This window comes from Trachinotus anak, unplaced genomic scaffold (genome assembly GCF_046630095.1).
Source record: "Trachinotus anak isolate AG129_WGS33_773 ecotype Australia unplaced genomic scaffold, CSIRO_AGI_Tana_v1 ptg000019l, whole genome shotgun sequence".
NCBI lineage: Eukaryota > Metazoa > Chordata > Actinopteri > Carangiformes > Carangidae > Trachinotus > Trachinotus anak.
In genome coordinates, this window is record NW_027273870.1 from 7,139,974 (window position 1) to 7,162,286 (window position 22,313).

The 22,313-nt window shown below is 39.8% G+C and overlaps 1 pseudogene; it reads left to right on the forward strand.

The window, feature by feature from the left end:
• Positions 1–10,927: 10,927 nt before the first annotated feature.
• LOC139636395 (von Willebrand factor A domain-containing protein 7-like) lies at positions 10,928–21,682 on the forward strand (annotated as a pseudogene).
• Positions 21,683–22,313: the final 631 nt, after the last annotated feature.

Here is a 22,313-nt window from a genome sequence, read left to right on the forward strand (position 1 = left end):
GTTTTAACATTTTTCTCGTGTTTGTAATATGTTTCAGTTTTAACAGCAGAAATCTTGCTTGGGACAAAGATGAATGTATTTTAAGAAAAAGGAAGGATAGGTTTTAATTTGATTTGAGATAGAGTAGCATGCATTGGTAATCCTGTATAATGTTGACCAAAAATGTAAAATTATAGTTGTAGTAAGTGTGTTTAATGTCTTATCACTATAATTTGTGTTGTATACATACTTGTACATTACACTAATATTTTGTTATACATATATATAATATATATTGTTCTGGAGACTGCTGCTCCCTGTTCATGGTGGTACAATAAAGCCTATTTGTTGACTTCAACTCCTGGATTGCCACTGTTTTCTTTCTGATCAAGGAAGAATCAAGTGTTGCACAATCCCACCAGCTACTAGATGCAACCATGCTTTACAATAGTGTATTGTGTCTGTATTTGATTGATTTTTCATTTCATTATCATGTTATGAGCAACTCAGTGTATGGTTGGCTTTGGAAATGAGTGTAGAAAAATAAAGCCTAACTTCATTTAAGTTAGAACACTGAAAACCCACAAAGCAAAAGCATTACAGAGCCTGATTTTTATCTTAGTCACAGACAAACACAATTATGCCTCATTTGACACAATGAGAGATCATTAGATCACATTTAAGAAATTTACATTTAATCTGTTATGTGTTATGAGCCTGGAGTAGCTCTCTACTGTAACTGGTGCACGGGAATTAAGCGCAGGAGTGACGTCACCGGGGATCCCTGCTGAGAATGCCTGGCCTCGACCAATGCTGATGTTGAGTTTCCCTTCAAACTCTGATTCACACATAGGTGTGAATTGTGGGGGTGGTTTTGGCTCCGTTGCTTGGAGGGAAATGTAGTCCTCTCCTTTGTTCTTTTCAGGATGCATGGTTTGAGGCTCAGGCTTTTGGAGGGGCATGCAGGCCTCTCCTTTGTTCCCTTCAGGATGCCTGGCTTGAGACTCATGCTTTTGGAGGGACATGTAGGCCTCTCCATTGTTCTTCTCAGAACCCATGGCTTGAGATCCCAACACACATGGAGGGATATAAGGAGGGCCCAGACATGGGAGGAAGGGCTGGTGTAAAGCCCAGAACCAGGAAACCAGGGATGGAACCCCTGGACTAGTGAGAACAGGTTCTGTTTTCCTTCACTTTATTTTTTATTTTTTCCTCACTTCAGGGTGGTGTTGAAACAGCTTCTAGCTATGGCCAGGGGCCTGGAGCCAGTGCTAGAGGTTGAGAATCAGAGCCCAGTTCAGAAACCAGGTAATGAGGCCTTCTAAGAACAAAGCAGGTAGAGCAGGTGCCAGTGCCCTGGGTGGTTGGGGGGGCCCAGTGTGGAACCCTCCTGGGCCCAGGGCTGGTCCCCTGGAGCAAGTGCAAAATCACAGACTAACAGCACAAACGAGTGAGAATGAAAAACTGAACCACCCTGAATTGAGCAAAAAAAAAAAAAAAGGCAAGGGTTGCTTCAGTATAAATACACTTGGAGGTGGACCACGTAAAGAATACATCAGGAAGGTGGTTTGGGATAAAGCCCAGAGCCAGGCAGCCAAGGATGGAGGCCCTGGGCCATTACAAGCAGCTGAACAAGTGTCTGTTTTTTGTTTTTTCCTTTGCTTTCTTTCTTTTCTTTATTTTTGTTCATTTTAGGGTAGTTTCCAGGTGAAGCAGACATGGTTGGGCATGTGGAGCCAGTGCCAGGTGTTGAGAACCAGAGTCCAGTTTAGGGACCAGGTCAGAGGCACTCGAAGGCACAAGGAGCCAGTTCTAGGGGTTGAGAACCAGAGCTAGGTTCAGGGACCAGGTTTGAGGCCTTCCCAGAACCAAGCAAGCAGGGCTGTGGGCCTTGGAGCCAGTGCCAGGGTTTGGGTTGGGGGCCAGTTTATGTGTGAAGTGTGGGGCCCTGAACTGGGCTCTGCATCTCAACCCCTACCACTGGCCTCAGTCCCCAAACCCTGGCTGCTTTGGCCTGGGAGGTCTCACACCAGCTCCCTCAACCAGGTTCTGGTTTACAAATCCCTGGCACTGTTTTTTTTTCTCACTTGACAGTGGTGTGGAAACAGTTTCTCATTTTCCCCCTTTTCTTCTTCTTTTGACATCAGCATGGCACTCACTAGAAAAAGCCATCATTACTGGCTGGACAATATCAGTGACCCATTCAGATCAGCAACGCAAGAACATCCAATCAGAACATTCGTGGATGACCCAAAAAGCACAACATCATCTGTTCCCAGGTGGCTTCTCCAGGGTCTTGAACGACTCATTACATGTACAAGAAAGAGCTCCATCCCATAAAACCAAAATCACAATCCTTTCCGAAACCTAATCAAACTGAACATTCCATAACCTCAACTGCATATTTATTATTGTTACCATGACAGTGAAGGTCTGGAAAGTATGCCACTGGTATGCTCCTATTTATCATATTATTGTTTGACAACGAAGGTGCAGTAGGCCTGTCAATGTATCAGGCTGAAATGAGAAATTTCCAAATGTGCAGAGTTTGGGAAATCCAACTTGGACCAATTGTGCGAATAAACCAGAAAAATGCAGTAGAGGCACAGAATAAGAAGGTGAAAATGTTCTTGCATGAGGCCCATTGTGTTTATTCTTGTTGTCTAACAAACATGTTTAGTGCATTTCCTTTCTCATGCAAAACATCTTTTTCTGAATACTACGAAACATGCTTTGTTTCCATCCTTGCTTGCTAGCTCACAGTCTTTTTCCCATCCTTTCCAGGCACGCTGCCAACTGTCTCCAGGTGTCATGCAGTGAAATAGCATAAAATGTGTTTGTGCATCTTGTGTGAGGCACAGACACAGACAAAGCATGACCCAATCATCAAAGCATCACTCCATATCAACACTAGTAGTCAACAACTCACAGGGCAGCTTCAAACCAAAGAGTTTGATATCTTGCCAAGTTTTCTTTATATACCAACAAACAGTCTTATTTCTTCAATGTTTAAACTCACTGCAATAGTGAAACACTCTATGACAGAGAACCAGGACGGCCATTCACTCATTCATTCATTTAGGGCTACATAATCATAATGACTGCATTTCACTAAATGATGCCAAAAAGGATCAGAAGACATATTTAGTAGGTTCAGCCACACACCTCATGATTGGCCAAGTCTAGTATTAAGATGCTGTAAAATGGTCAAAGTGAAGTTGAAAACATATTTATGTTTATTTAAATGTGAAAAAGAAATTTAATGATAGTTTGTCTCTTGATTTTCTGTTAGTTTTTTAGGTAATTTAGCCACAATGTGCCAGTTTTTGTGGTCGATGTGCCAATGTATGTGTTTGTGTTTTGCGCTGGACTATTTCTAGGCTGCATGCCATCACACACCACAACCAGCTAAGAGAGTGGTATCAATCTGACCATCTAACTCAAAGCAAGAAAGAGATTTCACAAACTGTGAAACTATTCCATTAAACTTGTACAATCAAGAAATGACAATCAACCCTTTAAAAAAACAGTTTTTGATCCAATATGTTTTGTATTGTTGCTAGACATTACATTTTGTCCAAGATGTAATCAATCCAACTGCGCTTCAGATGTTACATTTGAGAAAATCTCCTTTTACAGCATAACTATAAATCTAGGATTTTTTTGTGTGTGTTCCTTTGACAAAGATGTGCTGTTGAAACTTACAAGATATTCCTTGATCAGGTGATCTGCCTCTTCGCCCAGGAAGATGATGAGAGCTTTTAGTATCCTCTGTCTTGGGCAAAATTATGTTGATTAATTTAATTTTTTCACATATCTGAAGACAGACATTCTTACTTTTAAACTCTTACATTTGCTTTATTTAAAAACAGAAATCTATGATGTTAGAGTCCATAAAAAAAGACAGTGTGTGAGCTCAACAGGTAACTCTCTGCTCCAGTGGCCAGCAACACCGCTCTCTCTCTCGTCCACACACAACCTGTGTAGTGATCTATTCCTGAAAGGAGCTGCTCTCCTCCTGTAACAATATTCTGTCTCAAACTTACTGAAGATTTTACAGAGATAGTAAATCCGTGTAATTAGTTTCTTTAGTTTCCATACATGTCTGTGGATTCATGTAATCCTGCAATATGATAAATTATCCCAGAAAGGCTGTTGTCCTCTCCACTTGACAAGCTCCAGACTTTAACTGGACACAGTCACATCCATGATAATGACAGAAACATGTTAATTATAATCACGTTAACAAAAAAAAATATTTGATGACCTTGGGTGGAATATCCTTTCCCTTGATTTTGGTGATATAATCAGATGAATATTCTCCCCAGATTATTATATCTTTTCCTATCACTTTCCATCAAAATTTCTTAAAAACAATTTTGAGAATGGAATAAACATATCTCACGATTCATTTGGAATACTAAAAGACCTAAGGTAAAACTCTCTGCCCCTCAGTTACCTAGGGAGAAGGGGGGCCTAACCCTCCCATCATTGAAGGATTATTATATATCAGCTCAACTGAGGCCTCTAGTATGCTGGTGTAATCCATTTTACAAAGCTAAGTGGAAGACAATAGAGTTGTCTTTCTTAGACATACCAGCCCAGTCATTAATAGGCTGTGTTGATAGGGAGAAGCAAATACAGCAGACGGAAAGTCAGTGGGTACATTTTTCATTGAAAATATGGATAGAAGCTGTTCAATACTTTCAACTCCAGAGAGAGGTTAAACTGGTTAGATGGCCAGCATATGACCCTGATCACATGCCGGCATTGTATGATCATAGATATAGACAATAGGCTTATTTTGGCATCACTAGTTTACGCAACATAGAGAAAATTGGGAACTTTATAGTTTTGATCATCTATGTCAAACATATGGGTTAAGCAAGCAGGACTTTTTCAGGTACCTACAACTTCGTGATTATTTTCACAAAAAGTTCAAGGCCATAATCCAAAAGAGTAACCAACTGTTATTTATTTGTTTATGCTTATAACTCTAGAAGTGATAAAGGACTAATAAGCCAGTTGTACTATGGCATCACATCACTGAAAAATGATTCCACAGACTATGTGAAACAATGATAGGAAAAAGAACTGGACATTTCTGCTGGAAAAGCTTGATTTGTTTATTTATTACCCCTAAACAAAAAGCTAAACAAACTGGAACCCAGTTAGACTGCTGGAGAGAATGTGGAGAAATCATGGTTGATCATGCCCATGTCTTTTGGTTTTGTCCCTCAATTCAGTTTTTTTGGAAGAATGTGGCTATAATTATCACAAATGTTTTGGGTTTAAGTATTGATATAACATTCATTTTGCTGTTTCTCTCTCACATCCCTGATGGGTTAAGTAAAGATGATAAATACCTCTTAAAGATCTTGCCGGCTGCAGGGAAAAAAGCTATTACAAAGCATTGCCTTCAGAGGAATGGACCTCCTGTAGCCCTGTTTGTTTGTATAGTTAAACACTTGCACCTTCTTGAACAGTTGACTTATACTATATGTCTCCAAAAAGATCTGGGAGGAAAAAAAGGTGGAGAAAATGGTGTATTGACTGACTCTGAATATATTAAACCCTTTCTTCTGTTTTGATGACTATTATTATTTCATGTACATGTTGTCCACCCCAAGACATCAGGTTGGTTCTTTCTCAATTTCTTTCTAGTTTATCTCTCCTTTTTGCTTTAAGTTGTACAATGTGAAAATGTTTTTTTTTAAAAAGTAAAAAAAAAAAAAAAAAAAAAAAAAAAAAAGAAAATGACAGAAACAAGAGGTACAATGGCTGGAAGTCAAGCTAGTTTCCAGAGACAATACCCTGCTGCCATCACAAGAGGGCGGTAAATTACATGATGAATGCAAACAGGCATCCTTTCTGGAACAAAAGTTGTTCTGACATCAGATGTAAGGAGACATATCACTTCAACTTCAGTATCGTTGTAACTGATGTCTATGTGTATGTCTCTTTAGCGTTAACTGGTCCAGCACTGCTTGCCTTGCTTGAATATTTGAACTTTACTGTGCAAAATGATTAATGTGAGTTTGACAGAGACTGTTACTTACATTCATCTGCTAAAGATGAAAATATTTTTAGAGTCGGGTAAATTGATACATGGTAACTTGATGCATCTTACATCATGTCTTTTTTTATTTATATAAAAACGTGAATAATCTATGACTTTCATGTCATTTGTGTAGGTGTCTGGTTTTCTTTCGTATCATAAAGTCTAGTTAATTATTTGTAGGCATCAAATTACTCAATGGCCTTTGTGCCCTCATGGTTTTTGTAACCCAAAAGACCCTTGTCCTTAAAATGACGAAATTCCTGGCCTGGTCTGCCCATGGTAATGTATAAGGATACAGATAAACTGTGACACCTCTCTAAGCCACCAAGGTGTCCAAAGTGTCCATGATGTCAGCAGTCTTTTGGCATGTTGCTCCTCCTTTGGCACGAATGACTCTGGTCAGCTGACTTGAGTGCATGTCTAACTGGGCCATGAACTTCTCCTCAAGAGGAACAGACAAGAGTCTCTGGCATTGATCTAGAACAAACAAACCAAAAAACTGACAGTGGATATGGTATCCTGAATCAAAAGACATGCAACTGGCCCTGGCCTGTATACAATCTCAGTTTTAACGAAGTAACCACTAAAGCATGCCTGTACAGTGGCCAAACTGTCACTACAACAGTAAGTACAATGGCTATGGAAACTGAAAATATGAATTCTGTCAATAAGAACAGTGTCATAGTTAATCTTATCCACACCGAATTATGACCATCTCATAAAAGCTTGCTGTAATAAAACCTAGATGCAAACTTTGATCACTTCATTTCCATTATACTATCTTCTGTTGGAACAGTGCAGGCCATCTGTCCGTGAAGTCCTGAATGCTAGGTTCTTGGTTTACCACCTCCTGTTGTCTGTAGGCAAATGTGAGAGTCATTTTGTCAGCGATGACCTTTTCATTGTTCCTTATTCCGATCTCTGTCAGAAGCTCATGTCTCGTTTTTTCAAGGCTTTCCAGAGTCTCACCAATAGGAAAGGACGGATAAATGTTAGTTTCAGCTCGTTTTGGTCTCTTCACTTTTATAGCAGGGAAAACATCTGTTGGAGCTTTGGATTTTACCGACAGCTCTGGACACCCCTGCAATTTGAGCTGAGTCCTGTAGTTTCCCACTTTGTACTTCAGTCACTGTTTCCAACCGTAGCATCCATTGAATGAGTCAGGTTCTTTCAAACAAGGGTGCTTCTTGATTAAGACCTCTGCAACCATGCAGAAATGTGCATCCTCTGGGTAGGCTTTGTATTGGTAAATTTCTTCTGCTAATCTACTCAGGATATGAGACTTGATTCGTGAGCTAAGAGTCAATATTTTGTGGCTCACTTGGTACTCAGAATTTTCTTTCTCAAGTTGCAGCTCTGTGTCATATGAAAATCGAGGAACTGTAAATTCCTCTGGCCAATGTTCTTTTCGAGATGACACAGACTCAGGGGATGAGAGGATTGATGAGTCATTTGATGCCAATGAAACACAGTCATCAGACTCAAATGAAAGAGAATGAAATGATGTGGTCTCAGCAGCACTGATCAAAGGTGGATTTGTTTGCTTGTGGATTACCTTGACTGTCCCCAAATTCTGAAGTTCAGTGGTAGAATTCAGATTGAATTGAATTCTATGTATTGCAGTCTGATGTTGCCCTTTAACCCAAAGGTAGTCTTTATCTTGCTGAGAAGGTGACCTAGTGATTCTGGTATGCCATTTGTAAGAGTCAATTTTTCAGTGTTGTTCTTCCCCAAAATCACCTTCAGTCTTGCAGGCGTTGAACCAACCATGGCAGTCTGAGAAAAGAGCACAAGTACAGTTACTAAGGTTTGATGTGAGGCAAATCCCCAATAGGAGTATTAATGACTCTGATTTGGTTGCCTGGTTCCGTGAAGTAGGATAATAAGACGGAGAATTCATTGTAGGACTGTTGGATAAGACTGCATTAATTTTAGCTAGGTGGACCTAATAAACTGGCAACTGAGTGCAGATAAGCAGGTGTATTATTCACGTGGTTAATTTAACATTTTACAGGTGCATTATTCCACTAAAGTGAAATGACTTAATAAAAATGGCAACTTAGTGTACATCCCTGTTCAATTAGCCTTTGCTGACTGCAGCCTATATAAAACTGACATCATGACTTACTCTAACCTAAACCTCAATGTTGGTTTTAATGAGTTCAGATCTTCTTGTAAATGTCCTGCAGTCTTTGCATCTCCGCAGGCAGCATAATGCTAGAAAAACAAAGAGACAGGCTTTACTAGGCATATGTTGGCAAGTCAAAAAATGTGTCACCTAATTTTTGAAAAATGATTACAACATTAACAAAAAAACATCCCCTGCATGTCACTTCACATTTACTGTAACTTGTGAAATAAATTTCAGTTCAATTATTTTGTTCATTTCAGAACACAATGTCCTGTACATACCGTAACAATACATCCTTGTTAATAGAACTGTAGCAGTGTATTCTACAAGTATAACTTACCTTAGGTAGTGCAATGAGTCCTGTGTCCAAGGTAGTAACCGCCATCAGTCCAGGAAAGTATCACGAGAAGAAAATTTAAAGTCCATTAATATTGCAGGGAGGGGAAATTTCTATGCAGTGTTAACCTTGAGTTATGTATATTAAGCAATATTACACGTGGCTGTCATTGCCTCACTTGGTACCTGTTGACGGACCCAGAAAGAAGATAGGAGTTTGCAGCAGTAGTTGACACAAACCTACCCTCTGCCGCAGAGCTCATTAGCAAACTGGCACAGCAGTACTGAGCTAGGTCATGCTTAACTTCACGATAACTACTGACTAAGTCATAACTGTGGTAATTTCACACAGTCAGTATTTCTGGCTGTGGCCTCTCTACTTTCCACCGTGGACACGAAGTGAGCCCTGCCATCGAGGCTGGCCCGCGCAACAACATGCTTTCACAGATAGGTTTGGTGCTCTTGGTCCGCAGCGTTCACGACAATGGCGTGCAAACTCTCTCTCAGGACGATGATATTAATTATTTAACGGCAATGAGGGCAGTGGCAGTAAATTGAAGCTTTTAGAAAGCAACACAGTTATGACAAAATTGCATCTACCCTATCACCGTGGCCATGATGCCCTGAGTGTAGCTCAACAGTTCTGACCGTGCGCGCCAACATGTAAACGGTAACTCTGAAGACACCCAAGAACCGTGTGTGGGAGTGCCGAAACAGCCTTGGCGGCAGGGGAACCACGGTTATAACAAAGTCACATATTCTAAGCTGAGGTTAGCATTGCCCAGCTCAGTATTGCTGTTAATGTGAGCACAATCAGCTACATCTGTACACATCATAAATATACAACTTTCAGTCAAACCATGAGAGTCCCACCTGTAAAAACCAACCAGTTCTCTAGCGAACTACAATAGCTGGTTCAGTTCACTGAGTTTACAAAAACTTAAACAACAAAATTTAAATAAGCGATTAATGTGGATCATTTTATATATAACAAATATATTATTTGATAACAAAATTTAATTTTGTCTTGCATTCAGGAGAAAGAGGACGGCTTCACAGCCACTGTGCATTCTGGGGGAGGATGTGGAGGAGGTGGAGGACTACAAGTACCTGGGCATCAACATCAACAGCAGACTGGACTGAAAATCCAACACTGATGCTGTGTACAAGAAGGGGATGAGCAGACTCTACTTCCTGAGGAAACTGAGATCCTTCAACGTGTGCAGCAAGATTTGGAGATGTTCTACCAGTCTGTTGTTGCCAGTGTACTTTTCTTCGCCGTGGTTTGTTGGGGGAGCAGCATCGGAGCCAGCGACACCAACAGACTCAATTAACTGATCAGGAAGGCTGGCTCCATTATTGGCTGTACACAGGACACTGTGGAGGCCGTGGTGGAGAGGAGGATACTGAACAAACTGTTATCCATCATGGATAACCCTGACCACCCTCTCAACCAAACACTGGACAGACAGCAGAGTTCTTTCTCCAACAGACTGCTACAGCTCCGCTGTCGAAGGGACAGATACAGGAAATTATTCCTGCCACAAGCCATCACCCTATACAATAAATCCGTTTAAATAAATAATATTAAATTGTACATATTGTAAGTTATGCTGCTGCTGCAACGCAACAATTTCCCAGTTTGGGATCATTAAAGTACTTTGATTGATTGATTGATTGATTACACTTACCTTAATTCGGAGTTACTGATGCACGACAAAATGGCGTCTCAACTGCAGGTGTAAAAATGTGGAAAGGTGATGAACGTAATGACGTCAGAAGCACAACAAGAAGCAAAACCATGAGAGAAACTTAACTCAAGTGCTTTTACTGAAATGAGAATAGCAAGTTAAGAGAACAAGGTGTAATTTCAAGTTGATATACTCCAGAAAAGTAGACAAACGTCACTGAAGCAGAAAAATGATTGTGACTCTTTCAAAACATTACATTATTGCAACTACTGCTCAAATACACTTTTTGCATAGTGAGACGCTAAAGCTGTGGAGACAATTTACTCATTTTTAATTTCTGAAGTAAATTTTATTTCATGATTAACTATGATGCTAACATTTTTTGATAATACATTTTATGGGAATTTATCACTTTTCAAAATCCTGTCCTCCTCCCTCTAGTCCTCCACATAAACTTGAAAGGTCGGAGGAATGTATCAAGTTGACTTGCCCCACCTTTGTTTGAACCTCTTTATGCAGTAAAAACCTTTTATACTTACAGTGTAGTCACTTGTGGGAAAATACATTGCTTATCTCAGTGTGACTACAGTTATGACAATGTTTACACCACAATGAATGGTTCAGAATTATGATATCTAGCTTTTTATGAGGGAAACCTTTGCAAATCTGATTACAGCTGAGTGTGACTGGGAAGATAGCATGCATGCACACACAGACAGATACACACACAGTTGGTCCTTTTTAAATGTTGAAGTCTCCACCCTCCATTACATGAAGAACTAGTACTGTATATATTCAGTTGCTGGTGGCTGCATGTCACACTTCTTTAAGTCACTGAAGTCATCACAGCTGAGAAACGTCAAGGTATGATTGTATTTCAGTCTTTAATTTAATTGACAAGGTACTTACATTGCTTATAACATTTTGTGTTTCCTCTCAAAAAAGTATTTTACATATTCAATATTTTTCTAGACTCTTAGAAATTCATAAATAATAAAAAGAAAGAAAGGGAATCTAACATAAAATGTAAATGTATAAAGATATACATTTCATGTATACAATATACAGTAAATATATTACAAATGAAGTTTTCCTTTAAATTGCTTTTTGTACTTTTTTGACTGTACACACCCTTGCGTTTTTTTTTTCTTTTTGCAGTTAACACTTTTTGAATTTGATTAAATTCAGCACTGCTACAGTTGGAGTCCATTGTCCAGATGGTTTTCAGTTTAGTTTTTAGTTCACTAGTTTGCTACATAATCAGGCTTATTGAGAAATCTGTGAAAAGAACAAAGCAAAGAGTACCATAGTACATTTGGTTGGGAGTGACACATTCTTCTGTTGTGTACCTAATGTAAAAGTGTCTGGACCTATGGACCCACATTAAACAATCTGACTGGGCTTAAAACAGAAAATCTCATTTCCTCTAAATAGCACCAGGATATTTGAAAGAATGCAACAGACAAACCTCCTAAAAATCAGCATATGCTGGGTGTAATGAATTGGTTTTCTGTCACCTTCTTGTTTCCATATGTTACAGTATATTGTGGCTGATCATAAAAAATTCTCATATATTAATTTGTCTCTGAGCGATTTCCTTTTCCCTTATTATTTCCCTCCAAAGCAGACTGTCACAGGATTTAAACTCTTTGATTCTTGTCTGTGCTTTACATTTGGCAATATGAGCATCCAAAGTCAGAACATGGGTCAACTGAACCACATGCATTAACAATCCTTTTCCTTTTGTCAGTTAACCAACCTGATAACTAATAATGAGTCATTTTTTCTCCCTGTCTTCCCAGCACTCCATGACTTCAATGTTGGGAATAGCCCTGTTCGGCTGGGCCCTGATTGCAGGGCCCACTGTGGCCTTTGTCCCTATTGGGGGTGGGGTCTCTACTCATGTCAGCATTACTGGAACAGCTCTATTGCAAAAAGTGACAGAGACATGTCGGGCGGTGGCTGAGGCAGCTGGTCATGAGTTCAAACCCACGGTAGGTTGGAGGATGAGGACAGACGATAGTTAAAGAGGGAGTCTCTGAGTGGTTCAGTTTCTAAAATCTAATCTAAAAAAATAAAATGAAAAAGAAGAATGTCTTAGATTTTCCTGCCTTATATGCATTAAATAGAGGAACTGATTCATCCTGTTGTTCACAAACATACATCCATGGACTAAAGTTATGATTGCTGCTATAAGGAAGAAATACAGTGTGCACAGACATGCACGCATATGGTAAAAGGGCACAGCACTCCTATAAGAAAAAGCATACTTTGCACAAATTGTCACTGTAAGAAGTTGTAACTGAGACTGGTGGACAGTACCTTCAGTTATAGAGTTATATAGAGTTACAGAAGGCCTAAGAAGTAATTACCAATCCATGTAATGAGTATTAATACTGAGAAATATGAATGTGAATCAAAAATTGAAACACATCAAAATGAGTACATATGGATAATGATAAGTATAACTTGAGCATAACTTGCTAAATACATCAATTGACATCGTACTCTGCATGATTTAAGTATACCAATGAATAAATATATGATTATGTATAAACACAAAGTAAGACTTGACCTAATCTAAAGTAATTACATGACTTATATATATATATATATATATATATATATATATATATATATATATATATATATATATATATATATATATATATGAGTATATCAAGAAGAACACAAAGTAGAAGTACTTAAACCACCAACACTTAAATCAGTAAAGCCATGACTGGGATTGGTTGGGCTGGTGGAAAGAGGTAAAGGTTCACACTCTGCTCTTTTGGCTTTCTTCTACACCTTCAACCAGCAGCTATTTACTTAGCTCAGCATGAGGATTATTTTGTTTCTTGTTTTTTTTTTTGCATTTTCCCAACTTTTTATTACAAAATTAGCTCAATTCGTGAGGTAAACAGTCATTTCTGTCCCCAGGGCTCCTCTCCTGAGGAGTTGGTTCAGGCCTGTCTGGGACCCACAGCAACAGGAGAGGTGTCAGGTGCCAAGTTTCACTCTGCTCTTCAAGAAATCTACAGACAGAATGGACTGGTAGACCGTGACTTTGTCAACAGGTAGGAGAAAGATCAAAATAAATGAACAGTTATAAAAGCAATAAACCAGTGAGACAGAGCGTGTTGCAAAGATTGAATGATTTAATTATTTCCCCATACACAAATTACTATTTCTTTCAGTGCTCCACATCACTTCAACTCAGAGGCCTTCCTGCAGGGGCGTGCCCTAATCACAGAGGGAATGGTTGCTATTAAGGCTAACATTCGTGAGGAGAACTTCCAGGCTGCTTGAGAAACACTGGGCAGAGTCCTTCATACACTACAGGTGAGAGAGCAACTAGACATAGAGAAGATGAAAAATGAGAAATTAACTGGAATAACCATAAGACACAGAGTGGAAGACAGAATGATAAAGCCTAAAGGAGGCAGAACAAGTGAAAACAGAAACTAATTGAAAGAAAAGATTTAAACTTCCACTTTAAAGTGTGCACAAATACTGATTTATGAAATCTGCCGATGTGTATGTATGAAGGTGTTGATGTGTGTGTTTCCATGTGTTGTCAGGACTTCTACAGCCACAGTAACTGGGTGGAGCTGGGATACACAGAGCCATACATCAACCTCATACGCCCAGATCTGCCACTGGAAAACCTGGCAGGTGTGTGTGTATAAGAATTTGTGTGGGCTGAGGATAGTGACATATAGGAGATAATATTCATAATTGTCAATTGTAGTCATCATCTGGGAGCATGTAAAGACCAAAGAGCAGAGTGTGTTGTTTTGTCTTTATGCCATGGCCATGGAGAGAGCTCGCTTGGCTGGTGGGTGTGCATTATTTTCAAATAACCACACAGCTGTGAAACAGTAATCCAATCACTGTTCTGAATTAATAATGATTAAAAATAATGATTGACAGGGAAACTACTATGTTGTTACCTGGATTCTCTAGCTATTTTATTAGTAAAAAAAAGTTTCAAGGTTAACAAACAAAAAAATATCACACATATTTTACTGTTGACAAGAGACTGTGGTATACATGGAATTATCCACTCCAGCTGCAGCCCCCACATCAATTACCCACCACATCCAATGACAAATCGCCACACACTTGCATACACACATGAACACATACACATAAACACACGCATACCTACCTACCCCTTCCCTCATACACACACACACAGACAGATTCACACACACACACACACACACACACACACACACACACATATACACATATACACAAATACACATACGGAGCATCTAATGGTTAAGAACTATAGAGTGACCATAAATGTGGATATTGTTAGCTATTGTTGTTGTTACTGTGGTTGTTTTTCTGTTGTTGTTGTTTTTCCCCGTCTCCCCACTCCCATTTTCCTTTTCCCCATATATTCTCTCGGTTTTCCTCTTCCTGTCCACTCTCATTCCTGATGTGGTCCAGTTGTCTTAATAAAGTTAAAATATGCGATAGGAGGAGTATCCCACACTCCTCCTTCGCACAGTAAATTTGCCCCAACAACACAAGGCATCCAGACCACTCATACTGCTTGCCAATGATATTGGGACAGGACAAAAAAAAAAAAAAAAAGGAATTATCCACTCCAACCCAAGTAGTTTTGAAAAATGAAGCACTCCCAACCACACAGGTTTTTGTTGACTATCCTAGATGTACTCAGAAACAGCAGCTGTAAAGTTAGGAAATATATAGTTATACCTACTTACCTTGGTCTGGAGTCAAATGCAACGTTTATCCTGTATCTTGTTCACACTTTGTTTGCATAGATGTCAACACTGCCACCTGCAGTGACTGCGCCAGTGGAACATGCCCCAATCCCATCCTCCCCAACATCCTGAATGAGAAGAAGCTCACATCAGGCTACATGGGAATCTTCTCTTCTAGCAAGCCAAAAGGTATCAGTGACAAATATATGTCCAAACCATATTCAGACACATACAGCCATATTAATTTAGAATCATAAGGAACACAAGGCTAAGTGAGGGGCCTGTAGTTACTGACACTAGTTACCACTACAATGTGTGCAGATGCTGCCTCAAAGTCCACATATTCATGGTTTCTTTGTGTGCCATCTAAAAAAAATGTCACTATAATACAGATTTCAAAAATTTATATAAGTGTTGGACACATATATAAACAGTGAGCTTTGTTACCCTTGGACAAAAGCCAGGCTAGCTGTTTCCCCGTTTGAAGCCTTTATGCTAATTCTGACTGACTGACTGCTCTCTGTGGCTTGATATTTATTGTACAGATTTGAGAGTGGTATCAGTCTTCATATATAATGCTTGTGGAATATGTGTATCTTCCAACTAGTCCTTTTACACCCTATAGGGAATCTAGATAATAGTTAACCAATAACTAATGTGCATCACATCTGTTAGACATTCAAGTTGCCTCAGTATTTATTGAGTTGTAATTAACATTAAATTTACATGCAACACTCATTAACCAGGTATTTAAAATCAAACAGACAAACACAATTCAATTGTACCAAGCAGTTCAATCTACCTATAAAAGCATTATATATCATTTTGAATCATGACCCAGTTCAACCTGTCTCTTCTGTCCTGTGCCAGGTAAATGTAGCCATGGAGGTGCAGCTGACCTGACCAGCACAGCAGTTCCTCGTGGTGGCCTCAACAAAGATGAGCGTCGCTCTGACAACGTGGCCCTCCACAATGCTGCTGTGAATGCAGCCACAGCTGCAAGTCTCCAGCTCCTGGATGACATCTGCTTAGCTGCTGGGGACAATGACTTTCTGAGGTAAGACAGTCATACATGAAAAAAAAATCTTTTTGTGTATAAATGAACGTAAGGATTCTGAAAATTGTACTGTAGAGTAAAAATGAACATTCTGCTTTTCTTTCTCGCAGAATGATGGGGATTGCTCGCTCATCTGTCGTGTGCTTTGTTATTGACACCACTGGCAGCATGTCTGATGACATTGATGAAGCCAGGGAGGTTGTTTACAAAATCATTGACAGCAAAAAAGGAACACAGGATGAGCCCTCTGAATACATCCTGGTGCCCTTCAATGACCCCAGTATGAACTCTTCTACCCTACCGGTCATGTTTAGGAAACCATTAGTAGTGTTAGAGCCCTGACAGTGTGACATTGCCATAGCATGTTACACATGTAGTTCTAGTAATATTCTAGTGTATGATCTATTTTAAAATAGATAAAGCAAATTGCAGTGCATACTGTAAATCTGCATACAGTAACAGTGGTTCTGTAAGATGAAAAGTAAAAAAAAAATCTTTTTGTATTTTTATGTAGGTTTTGGACCTATGATCAGGACAACAGACCCCGATAAGATGAAAAGAGAAATCTCTAAACTTAAAGCTGATGGAGGGGGAGATATCCCTGAGATGTGTCTGTCAGGACTTCAGGTATTAAAGCTATTATATTGTCATATTGTAACTAGGATGGTAAAATTTACAGATATTTTTATAGTTCCTTGAAAGACCATGGTGATCCAGGAACTGACCAGGTTTTGTTTCTCCAGTTGGCTCTCACTGGTGCCCCAGCCTCCTCCCACATCTATGTTTTCACTGATGCCCCAGCCAAAGACATCGCCCTGAAGGACACGATTGTTGCTCTTATCAGGAGAACCAAGTCAACAGTAAACACAGACTGGCACCACTGATGAATGATGTTCACTCAGTCTATTTATGTCAATTCAATTTGAAAAGCTGGATTTAATCTCCATAGGTGTCATTCTTCATGACCGGGGCCAGTAGGAGGCGTCGTCGTTCACTCAGAGCTGATCCCTTTAATGACTACAAGGATCTGGCTCTGGCCTCTGGAGGCCAAGCCATCCAGGTCTCCAAGAAACAGCTGCCTCAGGCAACGGAAGTCATCCTTGACACCTCTACTGCAGCTCTGGTAGGACTCTGCAGTTCTACTTGTTCATCCTTTGCAATCTAAAGCATGTAGCAGGCCTTAAGTGGTTGGATCAGTTTGAAGAATCAAAATAATTCATTTTAAGGTGACAGTTCTTCAGCGGGCAAGGAACCCTGGGAAGCAGGAGACTTTCCCCTTTGTATTGGACGAATCTCTTCAAAACATCACCATCTACATCACAGGAACATCCATTACTTTCACACTGACCAACCCTACAGGTAGGTTTCAATAAATGTGTTTAAGACTTGTTGGATGTCCATCTTTCTTACTGAGAACACTGTAATGATAGACTTAGAGTTAGTCTTTACAATGAGTAATACAAGGTAAACATTTCCAGGTGAGCCAGAGCAACACTGAGGCCAGTGGTAAACTAGGGACCATTCAGACAGTGGGTAACCTGAGAAGAGTTCGTCTCAATGCTGACAAGCAGACAGGAACCTGGCAGATCAACATCAACTCCAACCAACCATACACACTCAAAGTCACAGGTCAGATACTGTATATTTGATAATTACTATGCCTTCCTGTTCAGAAATGCTGTGAAATTGTGTCCTTTTGCCCACATCTTGATCTGCAGATGTTTTTTCATCATTAGTATATCTACTTCCCTCTGCTTTCAGTCCATGCAAAATTTGAAGATTGATGCTCCTTCTAAAATTTCACAGTTGTTGTGTTCACTGAGTTTTTGGTGTGTATCTGTATTTACTATGTATGCTTATGTTTCTAGGCCAGAGTACTATCACCTTTATCTATGACTTTGTGGAAAGCTTCAAGGGACCTCACCCAGGTTTTGCAGCACTCAGTGGGCGTCCACAAGCAGGTAACGTAATAAATCAATGTCGCTGTTTCACAACAGGAGTACATTTTGGACATTTTTTTCCAACCATAGAATACATTTTGATGTGAACACAATATTTCACACCTATAATATCAAATATTAAAATCAGTATGGAGTTAATTGTTATGTATGTGTTATCTGAGGCAAGTGCCGACAATGTGTGTTCTCTGTGCTACAACAGCATCATCTAGTGGTGAAAAGTAATCAGGCTACCAAAAGGTACCTGCGGACTACTGCCCATGATCACCTCTGCAGTTCCCCTCTATCTGACAGAGCATTTCATCATTTTTTAGCTCATTGTTTTGGATTGGAGCTCACAAATGTCTTATTGGTTTTGGTTCACTCTCACCTCCCTCAGCATTGTTTCAAGATGCAGCAGTCAGCTGTTGTTCTGCTAAAAAACTCTGATAGAGATGCAGATATTTCTCTCAAAATCATAGTGGACTAACATTTGCCAGGCAGCCAGAAACACAACACGGTTCAATTAATGCTCATATTTCCATCTCCTTGCTGGATGTGTAAGAACAGTGCAACTGTTTGCTAACTGGTTCACTGTTTTGTAAGGTGATAATACCACAATGTTGGGATTACAGCCTGTGACCAAAAATGTGTTGATGTCATTTCAACTTAACTACAAATTACTCAATCATACTAATATTTCCCCATCCAGGACTTGTAAACATGTTTCAATGTAATTATTGTTAACACATTTGTGTAGCTAAACAGTAAGTTCCTTTAAAATCAATGAGGGTAATGACATGGGTAAAAGATGGGCATTTTAGCCCATGAGGAGTTTCAGTTTGTGAAAATTGAGGCTTCATGCCACCAACTATTGTATTATCGTGGTTTTCCTCTAGAAAGAATCAACCCCTTTTACCCATAAAAATAAATTTTGCTGTCATTCTTCTCCCTACTTTGCTTTTCTGCTTCTTTACTTTGAAAACCCAGGCCAGCCAGCCACCTTGATGCTCTCAGTAATGGGTAGGAAAGGTCCATCCTCGTTAACTGTTGGAAACATTGGCCTAGTAACTTCTGGTGCTGGGACTGTGACCAATGGTACAATGACTGACATGGGTGGCGGAGACATCCTGGTGACTGTTGATGAGGTCCCTGAGGGGGAGTTTGTGGTCAATCTGAAAGGAACAGACAAAGTGTCAAACACTGAATTTCAGAGGCAGTCTACTACCCAGATGTCCGTCTCCAAAGTGAACATCCAGGTCTGCCTCTACATGTTTTCCTCTTAACCAGTGTATCCATTCATGCAACTTTTGTCCTCCTAAATCCCGAGAATGCTTTTTCTGATAATGCTGTTTATTTCCCTTGTTCTTTTCATCCATTTTCTCTCCAGGCTGTGGTGGACAGCAGTGCTGAGCCAGGAAAAGCCTTCAAGCTTCCCTTCAGTGTAATCACCCAGGGCCCTGGTGGTCAGTACCACATCAGTGCCAGAAATGACAGAAACTTCCCTATGTCCTACCCAAGCAGGTGAGGGGAAGCAACTAAAAAGAATTCCTTTATCAAATGTCATTATCAACACTGACAGGAATAGTCAACATTTTGGGTAAATACTGGGCCTTCTCACGGAAGGTATAGATTGTGGAGAAGAGAAAGATAATACTCTCATGTCTGTGTGTAATTAATTTAAATATATGTATCTAGACCTGGCAGGAGGTTGGGTTAGCTTAGCACAAAGACTGGAAAATGAGGAATAAACTATCCTGGCCTAGCTTCTGTCAAAGGGTAACAAAATCCATCTATCAGGCACCTCTAAAGCTATATATGATTTCTTTAATGGGCACAAAAACCAAAGTATAAACACAGGGTAAAGACATAGTCTTGCACAAAATCCTGAATCATCTGTTTTACACTCACATTTTTGTGCAGATTAAACAAACAATATAGAATTTGTTCATAAGTGAGCTTTAGAGGTGCTGGTAAGTGTATTTTTCTTTCCTAATGGATTATTACCATTGGGTTGTTTTGATCCAGTGATCCAGCATCACTATATAAATAACACCAACACTGAGTCACAGCAACCCATTGTTATGCAAACTCAGTTTTGTGTAGGTGCTACGCTGACCACGCACTGGGTCAAATTTTAAACCAGTCATTTCAGGGCCCTATCTTACACCTGGTGCAAAGCGGTGCAAAGCTAAATTCAAGTGTCTTTGCGAGTTTCAGACCAAAGCAATTGCGATTTTCCTGTTCAGCAGTCTCAAAATAAAGTGTGGTCAGGCACATTGCTGGTGCATAGCTATCTTATGGCAGCAGAAAGTGATTGCGCATTGGATCCACAAAACCTTGTTGAAAGTTAACTTTTATTTAGACGGGTGCACAACGTGCATATAAGCAGAGTGTGCTGAAAATGTACTTCAGATGTCAGGTGGAACATTACAATACAGCCCTCAAGTGGTTGGAGCACTCTTTGTGGCATATTGTGCGTTGAATAACATTGCCATGCATCATGGATGTCTCTTTGACATAAATGAGGCTGCAGTTTCATAATCAACCAAAAGATTATTTCCACTTCTCATAGTATAACATAAAAGATGTCTGTGGTTGTGATTTATGCTATTGCATCTTTGTAGCGTCACATGTTATGACTCCACCCACAGAGATTACTCAACCACAAGCTGCCCACCACAAAAACCTCTCACCCTCTACATCTTTAAATTTCAATCAAAATCAAGTGTGTAGATAGCACACAATTACAGTTCCTGTAACCAAGACGGATATTTCTCTCTCTTCTGTTGACAGCCTCACCTTGACAACCGGAAAATATACAAATGATACGTTGACCATTACACCACCTGCCAGCACACCATCAGGCACTGATGTCACTCTGACTGTTGAAGCCAAGTCGTCCAGTGGTGCTGACTCCAATTACATCGTTCTGAGATTGTCTGTTGTTACCAAGGTAACCACACACATCCTGGAATACATAGTTGGAACGAATGAAATAAATAAATAGAAAAGCTTTAGCACATAGCCCTACAACACATTCACTTCTTCAAAAGTTATCAAAGTATCATATGGATCTAAATTTTCCTTTGCTGTGATGCATGCATACATCTCTCACCTTGCTTTTTCTCTGTCCAGATTACAGATTTTGTTCAGCCTTTGTGTGAAGTGGTTAGTGTGCTGGCTGATGATTGCCCTCAAGATGTGTCTCAGTGTGGACCTTTCCAGTGGGAGCTCTCGGCCAACCTTACTGATGGCAACGGCACTGGGATAGAGAGAATCTCCCTGCAACAGGGTGATGGAACCCTCTCATACACCTCTCTGAGTGCTCCCATTATCCAGGCGAACTACAACGCTTCCTGCTGCTCGCAGATTGTTGAGTTTGTAGCTGTGGATAAAGTTGGCAATGTGGGGAAATGCTATCAATCAATTGTTCGTTCAGGTGGCCCTCCTGCTTTAACTCTGTCATTGCCACTGTGGTTGTGCCTGCTGGTGTCTGCCTTTGTAATGAGGCCTTGAAGGGCATAATTTAGGTTGTGTCTTTTGTCTGTATACTGCATCAGTTATCGGACACATATTGATGAATCAAAATTAGTCAAAACAATGTGCTGCCATGACAGAGGGAAACATTCTACTGGTGAAGGTCATCTTATGCCCAGATGTCCTGTTTACACAAAGTGTGAGCACTGAATAACAGTGGATAATTAATGTGTATTTAAATGTTTACAATAAAAAGATTTTAATTGTACTTAATGTTTGAACATTTGTCTGGTGTTTGTAATGCGTTTCAGTTTTAGCAGCAGAAATCTTGTTTGGGACAAAGATTAACATATTTTAAGAAAAAGGAAGGATAGGTTTTAATTTGAAAGGAAACCTCTTCATCTTGTTTGGTGTGAGATTTGAGAGATTGATTTGAGAGAGAGTATCATGTTTTGGGAACCCTGTATAATGTAACATTATAGTGCATTACTAGATTTCATTTCAAATGGTGACTCATAAGCTGTATCCCAATTACGGTGCCACATCTTTCTGAGGGTGCATTTAAAGACACATTTCAAAGGTTCCTTCAAATGTAGCCAAGAAAGCCTTCTATTCTTGGCAATGAGGCTTCAACAGGTGGATCACTCGTGGCCCAGCCTGTCATTGCATGCTATCTTAATTAAGTGTTAGGTTTTCAGTTCAGTTGAAAAGCGAACGGTGTCATGCCTCAGCTGGATAGCTGAGTTCCTTTTTTGTTTCCCCCAGTGTTCTTTGTCTTGTACTTCCTGTTTCATTCTGATACTCACCTCTTTTCTCGTTTCAGGTTCCTCACTTCCTGCCCTCATGTGTCTTCCCCTTGTGTGATTACCTGCCCTGCCCTAATGTGTTGCACCTGTGTC